The 12,342-nt window shown below is 58.3% G+C and overlaps 1 protein-coding gene and 1 long non-coding RNA gene across 12 annotated transcripts in view; one reads left to right on the top strand and one right to left on the bottom strand.

Annotated features, from left to right (window-relative positions):
- The window catches only part of GRM4 (glutamate metabotropic receptor 4), a 127,137-nt gene extending 122,927 nt beyond the window's left edge, over positions 1-4,210 (bottom strand). For 7 of the 11 annotated variants that reach the window (XM_015448844.3, XM_015448845.4, XM_074038358.1 and 4 more), the window contains exon 1: positions 3,214-3,906. The gene's annotated coding sequence lies outside the window, so the exon portion shown is untranslated. Of the gene's footprint in view, positions 1-1,714; positions 1,815-3,213; positions 3,907-4,122 lie in introns of those variants that run through there. The other 4 variants (XM_065544139.1, XM_074038353.1, XM_065544138.2 and 1 more) reach the window with 2 other exon arrangements.
- Positions 4,211-10,155: 5,945 nt separating this feature from the next.
- Positions 10,156-11,467, top strand: LOC123572920 (uncharacterized). The gene is made up of 3 exons (XR_006697523.3): positions 10,156-10,284; positions 10,580-10,692; positions 11,342-11,467. It is a non-coding gene; the product is annotated as an uncharacterized lncRNA (long non-coding RNA).
- The last annotated feature ends 875 nt before the right edge of the window (positions 11,468-12,342 follow it).

The raw sequence follows: 12,342 nt of genomic DNA, 5'->3' as shown, positions 1-12,342 counted from the left end.
AACTGAGGCAGAAGCCCCCAGGGCAGGCAGGGAGAAGGAACTGGTTGTGAAGGTTCGTCTGGGAGGCAGTAGGGAGAGGGAGGCCAGAGATAGTACACAGAGAGAGGACAGACATAGACGGCTCACAGGACCCAGAAAAAGCAGCCTGCACTCTACAAGGACCAAAGGCAGCAAACCCTCGAACTTAATTTTTTAGAATCCCCCGCTAATTAGGGCAGAGATGACACTTAAGGAAATGAGCCCTCTCCGTTCTTTCCAGGAGCCATCAGGCTGAGTGGGAGTGACAGAGAGCTGGTGTCCACTGCTCCAGGCCCATTGCCCACCAGTGCAAGCCCTGTTAGGCCGCCAAGACAGCCAGCAGCCCTTCTGCAGCCCCAGTGAGGGGCCAGAGCTCCGATGCCGGCTCCCCGCATGCCTTCTTCAGGAGGCAAAGGCGGCCGCCACTCAGCAGAAGTGAGATAACCTTCGAGCCAGCAGCCAGCAGGCCCAGCTGCCCAGGCTGCCAGTGCAGCCTGCCCACTGGAAAGCTGGGTTCTAGGCCGAGCAGAGGAGGACAGTGGGGTGGGCAGATATCTTGGGGTGGGTGGTAATTAGAGGCTGCCGGCTCCACACTTGTCTAGGAGAGAGGACACATCTATTGGCTGTAATTATTCAGTTCAGGAGTCTGTGGGTTCTGCTCCCATCTTTTGCTGCCAGCTGTCCCCCTGCGGCAGGGCGGGTATGGGTGTGGCCGCACATCCTGGCGCTGGACTGTGGACCCCTCAGGAAGTGGGTGGGGGCTGCAGAGCCCTTCTGGGCCTGAGCCCGGCCCTCTGACCCTTCTGGATAGCACACTGCTCAGTCCCGGGCTCACTCATTTGCTCGCTCGCTCTCTCACCTACCTCGGGCTGCCTGCCGCTGTGCAAGGCGCTCCCTCCCAGAGACGTCACGCCTCCAACGGAATGAAGCCGCCCAGACGCAGGTCGGGGGAGGAGGGAGGAGGGGGGGTAGGAGGAGCGGCCTACGCAAGGCCACTGAGGCCCAGAAAGCAGCTCAACTCCTGACATGCTCCCACCTCCCCTCCGCCTGCTCAGGACCTGTGCTTAGTGAGGAGCTACATGCCGCGCCCCCCCTCCCCCCCCTCCGCAATATATCTGGCTCCTGAAAATGCCTGAGAATCCATGAGTAGAGTAGAGCCCTCCTTTGGATTAAGCACTGCCATCTTCCTCTCCCGTCTCTCTTAAATGCAGATGCCCCTGGAAAGGGTAGTCCCTGAAGTGGCTAAGGTGTGGGGTGCGAGGGGATAACTTTTAGGGTATTTTTGTCCCTGACAGCTGTGAAGGTATTGGCAGGTAGGCAAAAGCTTATGTGTAAAAGGACGGAAGTTGGAGGAACATGAGACAGTGGCCACCCAATTCACAAGCAGACATCACGTCCGGCCCAGGGCTGAGCAGAGGCTTGGAGGCACCATCCTCAAAGTCTCCTGCCCACCCCACCACAAAGACAGGATCTGACTAAGGGCTGGTGAGGCCTTCCAGGAAGTGGGAGAGGGGACAAGGCTCCAACCGCAGCCAGGCCCATTTCGAGGACTGGTTCAACAGTCCTCAGGGCCTACCAAGAAGAAGTGATGAGGCCCCTGCGCTGTGGGTGATCACACCCCGGAGTGCCCAGACGCCTCAGCGGAGTGCCTAGACGCCTCTCTAGTCCTCCCCTCTTCATGGAAGCTTCCCCCTACCTTAGGTCGGAAGGCCCTGAGGCCCTTCTGGACTCCGAGGAGCTGAGCATGCAGACCCACAGTCTGAGGCCCAGCATCCCATTGGGATCCAGGGGAAAGTGGGGCGAGCCCAGGACACATCCCGGGAGTGTGGGGAGATGGGAATGAGGGCATTCTTCACGTCCACCATTGGCTGGCCCCGGGGCGGGAGGCTGAGCGCTGCAGAATGGTAGGGTGTGGGATGGGGTGCTCCCTATGGAGACCCTGGGAGCACTGCCCTCCCCGCCTGCCCTAGGCCCCCACTCACCCCATAACGGACAAGGTGAGGGACTATGATGGAAACACACTCCCCTCCCTGCTTGTCACCTCGGGCTTTCTGCCAGATTTACACAGGGGCAGCCACCGCTCTGACAGACACGTGGCCTCGGGCACCCAGCTAGGCAAGCGCAGCTCAGTTGGTGTCCGGAAAGGCCGTGTTCTCCCGCGCCAGGGGCCGGGAGGGGAGAAAGAAGCAAGGCGCCTCCTCCAAAAGGGAATGAAAGTCTGAGGGCGGGATGTCACTCGGGGCCTAGGGGCAGGGGGCGCTCGTACGTTCGGGCCTCAGGACTCCCTGCCGCCGCCGATGCTGCTGCCCCATCTCAGCACAACAGCCTCAGACCGCCCTGGTGCGGGGGCGCCTCTCGCAGTCGGGGCCTCCACCTCCCGGCCCCACCCCCGCGCGGGGAGGAGACGGCTCCCACCTGCGAGCGCCGGGAAAGACCGACCCCGGAGCGGGGACCCCCAGCACACACGCGCATACACACATGCACACACAGAGACCACGGCCGGTCCGCTCGCCCGGCGGCCGCGTAGACGCGCGGGTTCATCAGGGTCCCGGGGAGGGACGGTCCCGAGTGTCCGGAAAGAGCCTGGCCCTGAAGTCCTGGGGCTGCGGGGAGACCCCAGACCCTGGAGAGCCCCACAACCCGCCGAGGCCACGGGCAAGCGGTTGCCGGGCTCCGGCCGGTGGCGAAGGCGGCGCTGGGGCGGGCACGGGAGCCGGACGCGGTGCCTGAGAAAGGAGCCCAGGCGCGCGAGGCTGGGTGCCCTCTCACCGGGAGACTGCCGGGAAGAGGTGCAAATAATGCCCCGCGCCCCCGCCTGTCCTGCCTCTCCGCAGACTGGGATGCGCTAATGCCGCCGCCCCCACCTGAAAGCTGGCACGACCCTCTATCCTGTGGAAGCCCCTGTATGCAGAGACAGTACTTTCCACCGGGCCCGCAAAAAAAGCCTCTGCCCCATTCCCTCCCTCAGGGGCATCCGGAAAGCCTGCCTTAGCCCCAAGGGGAGACCCTCTAGTTCAGGTCCCGAGCCCTCCGGCCCCTAGGGCTCCAGGGGCGCCGGCTCTCTTCGGGGCACTCCGAGCGCGGGAGCTCGCCGGAGGCCACCTCCCTGAGCCCCGATGTCCCCGCCGCAGCCCTCGCCCCAGGAGGCCGGAGGGCACGGTCCCCTCTGTCCGTCCCCCTCGGGCCACAACTCACCGCGCGCCAGCAAGGTTTAAGCCGCGGCGAGGGGTCGGCTGCGTGCCGCCTGCCCCGGGGGCGCAGGCAGGCGACAGCCGGAGGCACGGTTCTCGCGGTGCCCAGAGCCCGGGCCGCGGCGGGCGGCGCTGACGCTGCGGACCGAGCGCGCCGCGGAGCCGCCCGGAGTCCGGGACGCAGCAGGGATGAGCTGACGGCCGCCCGGCCGGAGCCGCCGCCAAGCGCGCGGCGTTCGGCTGCTGCTCCGGCAAGTAAGCAAGCGCGAGGGGGATCGGCGGCAACCCCTGCTCCTGCTGCGGCGGAGCCCGGCGTCCGAGCCGGAAGGAGAGGGAGAGGCGGCAAGGGGAGTGAGTCTGGCCGAGAGCTCCGGGCTGGGAAGGGAGCGGAGCGGGAGCGACCAGCGAGCGCAGCCGGCCGAGGTGCGGGCGCCTCGCGGCGCCGCGGCAGCGGCAACAGCAGCAGGAAAAAAAATGAGAGCGAGCTAGAGAGCGCGCTGGAGAGCGAGCGAGAGAGAGAGCGAGAGACGAGAGAGCGAGGAAGGCGCTGAGAGGGGAGGCTGCGGGAGAGGGCGGGAGCGCAGGGAAGCGCAAGGGGGCGAGGGAGCCGCAGCCGCTGGCCCCGGCGCCCACAGCCGCTGGTGCACCCAAGGAGGCGCGAGCCCAGCCCCGCAAGTTTGCGCTGAAAGTGCCGGCCAGGCTCACGGCGCTTCCGCCGGCCTTTTAAAGAGAGAGCACCTGGAGCCCATCCCCTACCCCACACCTCCACCTCCGGAAGGCCAGGGCTCTCGCGGCGCTCCGCCACCCCTCCACACCCGACCTGCTGGCAGCTCCCCTTCCACCACACCCCACCGGCGCCCTCTTCCGGAAGCCCCCCTCTTCCTCCTCCCAGTGCGCCTGCTAGCTCGCCTACCCCGAGGACATGGCGGGGACCCTTTCTCACCCCAGAGGGGGAGGGTCAGGAACATAGCCTCCCCAACACACACCCAGAAAAGTACAGCAAAGCACAGGGACGCAGAGGGGCGCGCTACTCCCACCCTGGTGCGTCACTGGAACCTCACACATCCGCGCGCACGTGTCGTATGCCCCCATGTGGCATGTTCATTTGCACACCCCACTGCTCCTGGTGCAAGTGTATAACAAGGGGAGAAACTAAGGCCCAGTGAGGTGATTCCATTTGCCCCAGATCTCACAGCCTGTCCGAGGGACACTTTCCACAGAGCCCCCTTACCACCTAAGAACCCCACCAGGCTAGGGAAACACCCCACCCGCTGGTCTCCCTCCAGCACTGGTTGGCAAAAGTGTAACAGGTGGCCTCCTGGTTGGCAGGCTGCGGTGAGACTTGGGAAGAATCCCTTAACCAACCACAGAGCCAACTCGCCTCCTTCCTGGAGGGGGCTTGAAAACTCAGTTGGTTAGAGGCAGGCAGCAGGGGAAGTGAGGGAGCCACTGCAGCCCTCTTAGGATTGCAAGAGCATCTCGCCCCAGACTGCAGAAGTGGCTTCAATTAGAGCCATGATGTGTGACTGTCCTTGTCCTGGGGAGGGCGCACAACACTGTGCCAGGGAGCTGGGGGAAGAAGGCGGCAGAACTGGAGAGGCTGGCCAGAGGCCTCCCTCCCCATCAGTACTTCAACCCCCAGCTGATCTGCCAAGTGCTACCTTGTGCTTGACGATGCTCAGGCCTGGCAGGACTCTGCCACCCTCACAGCTCAACCCTAATTTCTACAGGGGAAATTAGGTGAGAGGAATGTCTGGGAGGGTCTGTGAATAACAGGGACAGACCCCCACCCCCACCGCCTGCAACGGGACTGCCCTTTCTCCCTCCTTGCCCCTTTTCAATGCTCCTGCCCCTTCCTGAAGACCTGCTCAGGCTCCACCTCCTCCAGAGCTCCAGACTATGCTAGGCCAAAACCACGTCTCGTTCAGCATCGTTTGGCCATGGAGCCTGGCACCATGCCTGAACGGTAGCGTAAGCTCAAGGATTGTTTGGTGGGTGAATAAATGTTGGCAAAGCTTGCACTCTCTTTGATGTCACATGTAATGGCCCAAATACATGTCTCATTTACCCAATCAGTCTGAAGTCTCTGAGGGAAGCACCCAGATTGTCCATTCATTCATGCTTTTTTTTTTTTTTTTAATGAAAACAACACTGACTGAGGTCCTGCTCCATTCCCAGCTCTAGGTGTACACACGTGACTGAACGCAATTCTGCCCTTGAGGAGTGCACCCCATGGTCATTCGGACCCCAGCACCACACATTTTGTAGAGATATAAGCAAAGGCCGTGAAAGTTCCTGCTGCCCAGCAGCTCTGCCCAGCCAAGTGTGCACTGCTCTGGGCTTGCAGGGAACTCAAGTTATTCCTGGAGAGGCCGTGTCCTTGGGAACAGCCTGCCTGGGTTCAAATCTGTGTCACGTGTGTGTGTGGGTCACATTACCCAAGGCCCTCAGTTTCCTATCTGTAGAACAAGGATTATGACACTAATCTCAAAGCAGAACTACAGGTATGGGGTGTGCATCGTTCACTGCCAAGAGGCCACCCAGTTGAGAGGCCTCAGGGCAGCTCAAATTCAGCCTGCCTTGGTCTTGACAAGTGACACATCCTGTCTTGTGGCTGTATCTGCCCAAAAGATGGGGTTCCTTTTTCTGATCCTCTCAGAGGTACCATATGGACTAGTGCCTGGGGCCCTGCTTACAAGGTGTTCATGAAAACAGAATGAAATAATGTACGCGCAGCACCTAGTCCTGTATTTAGGCACCCGTAAGTGGGAGCCACTGAAATTTTTAACAGAATCCTCAATATACTTTTGTTGAATGAATGAATGAATGAATGAATGAATGAATGAATGGACTAATTACAGTGACAATAACATGAGCCATGGTTTATTGAGAGATAAAACAAACCCAGCCACTCTCCCCACCCCCTGCCCCTCAGTGTTGCTTTCACTCTGGCCATAATTACCCCACCCCCCGCCCGCCACCAGCTGTGTCGCAGAAGGCTGGGCAGGCTATATTTTTCAGGGGTTAAAAAAAGAAACACTGTTGGCTGGCAGATGGCTGAGTTTGTGGACTCGTCCAGTTCGCAGGTTCCCAGCCTGAGGCCTAGCTCTTCCGGGCAACATCCTGACCACCCCAGGCCTCCAGACCATCACAGTGGCCAAGCGCTCCGTCAGTGGCCCTCACCTGTGGGCCCCCACTTGTCCAGCTGGGGCACCCTCTTCTCACTCTTGTTCTCTTTGCTGGGTCGTGGCTGACTTGACTTGCCATGGAGACAGACTCAGAGACCCAAACACAGACTCACACACACAGAGACACACACACAGAGACACATAGACTAACACACACACAGAGACAAACACACACACCTCAAAGAACTTCCGGTGGCATCCCCTGCCCTGGGGGAGCTGGGGGACCCCAGCTGTGGGAGAAAAGCAATCAGAAATGACCTCAAGGAGTCACACTTCAAGGGACCTGGCCTGAACCAGCTGCTCCAAGGCCTGATTCCTAAACACTGTCTCCAGCAAGCCTGCCTCCCCTATGAGTCGTGCTCTGACTGTGAAGAGTTGGGGTGAGGGGAAGAGGACACAAGGCAGGAAAGCAGGAAGCCCAGACTTCTGCACTAAGAACCATGTGATGTGGGGGAGCCCCCCAGCCTCTCTGAGCGTTGGTTTTCCCATCAGTGAGACCAGGGGCTGGGCCAAGGTCTCCCTAAGGATGGTGGGATTCAGAACTGGGTCTCACTCTTGAACCTTTAAAGGAAGCTAGCCTGCTACTGGTGGAGTAAGCAGGGGGTGATGCTGACCCACCCGTTCCTGCACCAGTCCTCATACCTGGAAATGGCAACATCGTCTCTGCAGGGGAGGGGGAAGGCTGAAGGGAGGAGAGAGAGGCAGGGAGTCCTACAGAAAATAATAATACAGAGTCCTGAGCCTGTGTTTCATACCTGTGTGACCTGGAAGTTCTTCCTGAGGTCTGACCTAACTCATTCCTGCTGCGTCAGATTCTTTCTTCCTGCTCTTTTTCTGTCCTCCCTGGTGAGGGAAAACAACTCACCCCAACCTTTTGAAAGACTCCTAATAGAGGAGGGCAATTGTCATTGAAAATCCTGACCTTTAGGATTTGTTGAAATAAATTAAAGCGAGCCTGGAGGTGCAGGTTCCCTGAGAGAACCGAGCAGACCCAGGACACCTGATAAATGCTTCTGTGTTGAGCTGGCCCAGCCATCACCTCAGCCTCCATGTCTGATGGGTTTCAATTTTGGTTTCCCCTAAACCAGGCCATTAGATGAAAATGTCTGTGATGGGGGGGGTTTGTTTAAACAATAACTGTCCCCTGGCAGGACATTTTCAGGATGAAGAGCTGACTGCACAGGGAGTGCAATGGCCCCAGGCTCTCCAGGGAGTCGTAAGTCACCCTGCAGGCACTGAGGAGGAGCCATGGGCTGAGGTCAAGGGCCTGGGGCCCTGGGTTAAGAATCCTGGGTAAGTTGTCCCTGTTCTGCCTCTAGAGGTCACCTCAGTCCCGCTCCTTCACCTCAAGAGCACTTAGAAATTCCCGCAGCCTGGCCAGGTGCCGTGGCTCACGCCTGCAAATCCCAGCACTTTGGGAGGCCAAGGCGGGAGGATCACCTGAGGTTGGGAGTTCGCGACCAGCCTGACCAACATGGAGAAACCCCATCTCTACTAAAAATACAAAATGAGCCGGACTTGGTGGCACGTGCCTGTAATCCCAGCTACTCGTGAGGCTGAGGCAGGAGAATCACTTGAATCCGGGAGGCGGAGGTTGTGGAGAGTCAAGATATTACCATCGCACTCTAGCCTGGACAAGAGTGAAACTCCATCTCAAAAAAAAAAAAAAAGAAAGAAAGAAAGAAAAGAAAAAAGAAATTCCCACAGCCTGCTCAGGACAGGCTGGGACAGATATGAGTGACACCTTTGATGGCTCTGGGACAGAGCCCTGGGAATCTGCTCTTCCCTCAGGCCAGTATGAATCCAGCCTCCAGGAATCTTCCCACCTCTCTGGGAGTTTCTCCAGCTTTTGGCTTGGAGTAATAACTTGACTAAGGCTAAAGTCCCCTTTCCACGATTCCAAAATCTGAAATGCTCTGAAAGCCACAAGTTTGTTCATAAGTTTTTGGCAACTCAACTGGCAACAAAACTTGACATCAAAGCTATTCCCTGCTGCTGCCTCGAGCCTTGGTGGAGGAATACTGTCTGTTGCACTGCAGGAAGGCCAGCCTGAATTTGCTCTGAGGATACTGCCCCAGGCCTCCTGGGGGTATTGCATACTGTATGGCATTTGCACCATAATATATTTCTAAATTCCAAAAAGACCTGGCCCCAGGGGTCTCTGATAAGGGCCTTGCACCTGTAATCATCCCATTTGGACTAAGGGCTTTCCAGGGTACACAGCACATTTGTACCTGTACCTCCACCTGCCCAGGCAGGCTGAAGGAGGAGAGAGACTGGCTGGGGCCAAGCAGGCTGAGAGCAGAGAGAGCTGGATCTGAACACAGCTCTGCTAAATGCATTCACCCAGGACTAAGTGGGAACAGGTAGGTGAGGATTTATGATAGAGTACATTCGGCACCAGCGTGCTAGAGAGGCCTTCACACATGCTGCAGGAGCACCCCGCAAGAGTGTGGGTGCAGGACAGAGTTAGAGGCTAGGCTGGGGTCTCTGTCTCTTCCCACTTGCATGGAGGTCAAGGCAGCTGGGAAGGAGGGGATGCCCACCAAGTGGCTAGGGGGCGGGCAGGAGAAGGGCTGTGAGTGGAGTGGGTGAAGGAGACGAGTGGTCCAAGGTCAGCTTGAGCCTTGCCAATTGTCTGCTCCGGAGTTCCCTGACCTGAGAGATGATGCTTCCTCTTTCCTTCCCCAGCCTCAGTTTCCCCACCTGTAGGGCTGAAGAGGGAGGGGATATGAGAAAGGAACAGCAGAAGAAGCAGGAAAACTGCCTCTTCCTTTCCAGCAGCCACAGGGCAGAAGTTGAGAGAAGCCAGAGTGAAATTCCTCCTGCCACCGGCAGAGAGGAGGAAGCACTTTATTTAAAAAGAAGGGAGGGATGGTGGGATTTAGGACTGGGTCTTATTCCCAGAGCGGGGTGGCAAGTGGCAGCCCGGGTGCTCAATGGGTCACCTCTAAACCACAGGTCCTGGTGGTCTGAGGCAGAGGACCTAGGCACAGGTCCTGACTGTGCCCCTCCCGCACCCTGCCATGGGCTAAGCATAAGAGTGGCCAGGAAGATAGGGATGGCTGAGGCTGGGAGGCCAAAGGAGGCCTCCCCTTGAATTAGACCCTAAAAGACAAGTAGGATTCAGAAGAGCCGAGAGACCTAGATAAGGGGGAGTGGGGTGCACGGCCAGACTGAGCACCTGGCCTTCCACTGGGCAGACAGACACTGTGCCGAGTTTACAGTAAGAATTTATTGTCCAACAAATTGTTAAATGAATGAATGAATGACCCACCTAGAAAGACTTTCTCCTCCTCTCTCTCCGTCCTCTTCCTGTCTCTTTTTTCTTAAGACTCACGATTTTCCAGCCTCTTTGCCTGGCTGCAATTTAAAACAACTTATCATCTCTCTCTCCACATGTCCGGGGGCTGTCAGCCGCGAGCCAAATGTCATTAGGATGGATGTCACAAGCCGGGATGTCAAAATACAATTAACATTTAAAAGCCCCTCCCGCCCAAGACCTCACGGCCGCCTGCTCCTTCGGCTGAATGGCAGGACTCCGGGCAGGCGCCGGGGGAGCAGCCAGGTGACAGGCGCGGGGGGGGGGGGGGCACAGTCCAGCTGGCCCTGGGAGGAGACCTGCAGGAGGCGGTGCCCTGGGAGGAGAGTGTCCTTGCTTCACTGCCCCTCAATCTGGAGTGCTGCCCGCCCACCCCCACCCTGCCCATCTTCCTCAGACCCTCCAATCCTTTTACCGAGCTCTCCACCGCACTCTTCCAGGATCTTGTTGCACACACTCCATGGACAGACCAGTGTGGACACTGCCCACAGCACTCAGGGTCTTCACAAGTGAGCGTTCCGTGCCACTCTGCTACTTTGAGCCTTAGCATCATCCACTGCCAAATGTGAGTCCCATTGTGGCAGGCCACTCTGGGGGCAGTTGGGGGATGAAAGAATGGAGTGAGAAATGCTTTTCAAGGGCCAGGGACCCCACGATTGGGGACTCAGGTTGTGTCTGATGCTCCTGTCTTCCAAGCAAGCTCCAGGCCCTTGACATGGGGCCAAGACCACACAGGCTTGTTAATTGATTGGCAGTTGGGAATCCCAGGTGGGCCCCTCTGTCAATGTCCCCCCCACCACACTCCAGCCTTGGTTCTACTTCGGAAACTCCATGGACAATGTTTGCTCCTCCCCACGCAGGACCCAGACAGCTGACAAGACAGGGAGCTGGACACAGGCCCCGGGACCTCCCACCGGCAGAGCCTGGAGGAGCCTGCATCCTGCTCAGGCCGCCTCCAAGGCCGGCTGCTGAGGTATCTCCAGCACGGATGCCAGGCAGGCTGCACTGCCCTGGAAAAAGTCTCATCAAGGCAGAGGAGAAGGGGTATTGTGGTCTGGCCCTGGGGCTGAGGTCACAGCTGCACTGCCCCCAACTCCCTCCTCCTGATTCCTGGGGAAACATGAGCTACAGGGGTGGAGGGGATTCTGCTCCCCTTGAAGGAGGCAGCAGCATTTATGCAAACACTCCTTGTCCTCCTCCTCCTCTTCAGCTTTTCCTCTCTCTTCCTGTACCCACCTCCCAACGACCGACCCATCACCCAGACCCCCCGAAGAGGACAAAGCAGTGCTGGGGAAGAAAAGCCCACACGCCAGCTCCTACCCTCGTGGGCTGCATTTTAATGGCGTTTGATTGGATCCGATGCACTTTTAATTCCCTCCTGGGACATCAGAATGAGGGTAGAAAAGAATCTTTAATTCATCAAACTGAAATATTAATAGAATTCTAACCAGCTGGAGTGGGGTACGAGGCCCCCACAATGGAAGACAAGGGGGACAGGCAGGAGCAAGGTGGGAAGGTGGCTGGGGATGGGAAGGTGGGGCATCTCAGGAGGGCTGGGGCCTGCAGAGCCCCACGCTGGGGGTGGAGTAGGTGGCACACTGGAGCCCTTTGCTGCATGCCAGGTGCTCATCAGAGTCTCCACAACAGCCCTGTGATGGACTGGCCAGCGCAATGATTCCACTCCACAAATGGGGAAGCTGAGAGGCACGGAGGAGGGACGGTCCAGGGGTTAGCCTCTGTGGTGCGACCCTGGAGACCTCCTCACCCACTGAGACACACGGACTCTACCCTGGACAAGAAGGGACCTGGGCAGAAAACCCAGGGCTCCCCAACGCACACACCCAGCTCAATCCTATATCCCCACCCCTGGGCCTCTCCTCAGCCCTCCCTATATCTGGGATCTGCATCACCCCTTCAGGGTACAGACACGAACGCAGGGCCCAGAGAGGCCAGGGCTGCACAGAGATTTCATGCCCAGTCTCTGCCCTCAGTCCCTGCCCCAGATTCTGGCCAGCCCAGCTTCAAGTCTCCATCCCCCACACTCCGGGCATCTCCATCCTCAGCTCTGTCTCAGGACTGCTGGGGACCCCAAGACTGCCTTGGCTTGCCCCCACCAAGTGCTCCCTACCTGCTGACAAAACTGAATCGCCTTCCCAGGGGCAAAGTGTTTTTCCCAAACACTGCAGAGGTCATGGCTGATGATAGATGCTCTCCTGTGAGCAGGAATGAGCAGGGAGAACAGAACCGCAGGAACCTTGGGGGCACAAAAGCAGAAGCCGGGACTGGGTGCGGTGGCTCACACCTGTAATGCCAGCATTTTGGGAGGCTGAGGTAGGAGGATCACCTGAGGTCAGGAGTTCAAGACCAGCCTGGCCAACATGGTGAAACCCCGTTTCTACTGAAAATACAAAAATTAGCCAGGCGTGGTGGCACATGCCTGTAATCCCAGCTACTGGGGAGGCTGAGGCATGAGAATCACTTGAACCTAGGAGACAGAGGTTGCAGTGAGCCGAGATCACTCTACTGCATTCCAGCCCAATAACAGAGTAAGACTATGTCACCAAAAAAAAAAAAAAGTAGAAGCCAGGAAAGACCCCCTGTATTCCTGGGAGGCCAGTGCCAG

The sequence above is a fragment of the Macaca fascicularis genome, chromosome 4 (assembly GCF_037993035.2).
Source record: "Macaca fascicularis isolate 582-1 chromosome 4, T2T-MFA8v1.1".
In the NCBI taxonomy this organism is placed as follows: Eukaryota; Metazoa; Chordata; class Mammalia; order Primates; family Cercopithecidae; genus Macaca; species Macaca fascicularis.
This window is presented reverse-complemented; position numbering and strand designations above follow the sequence as displayed.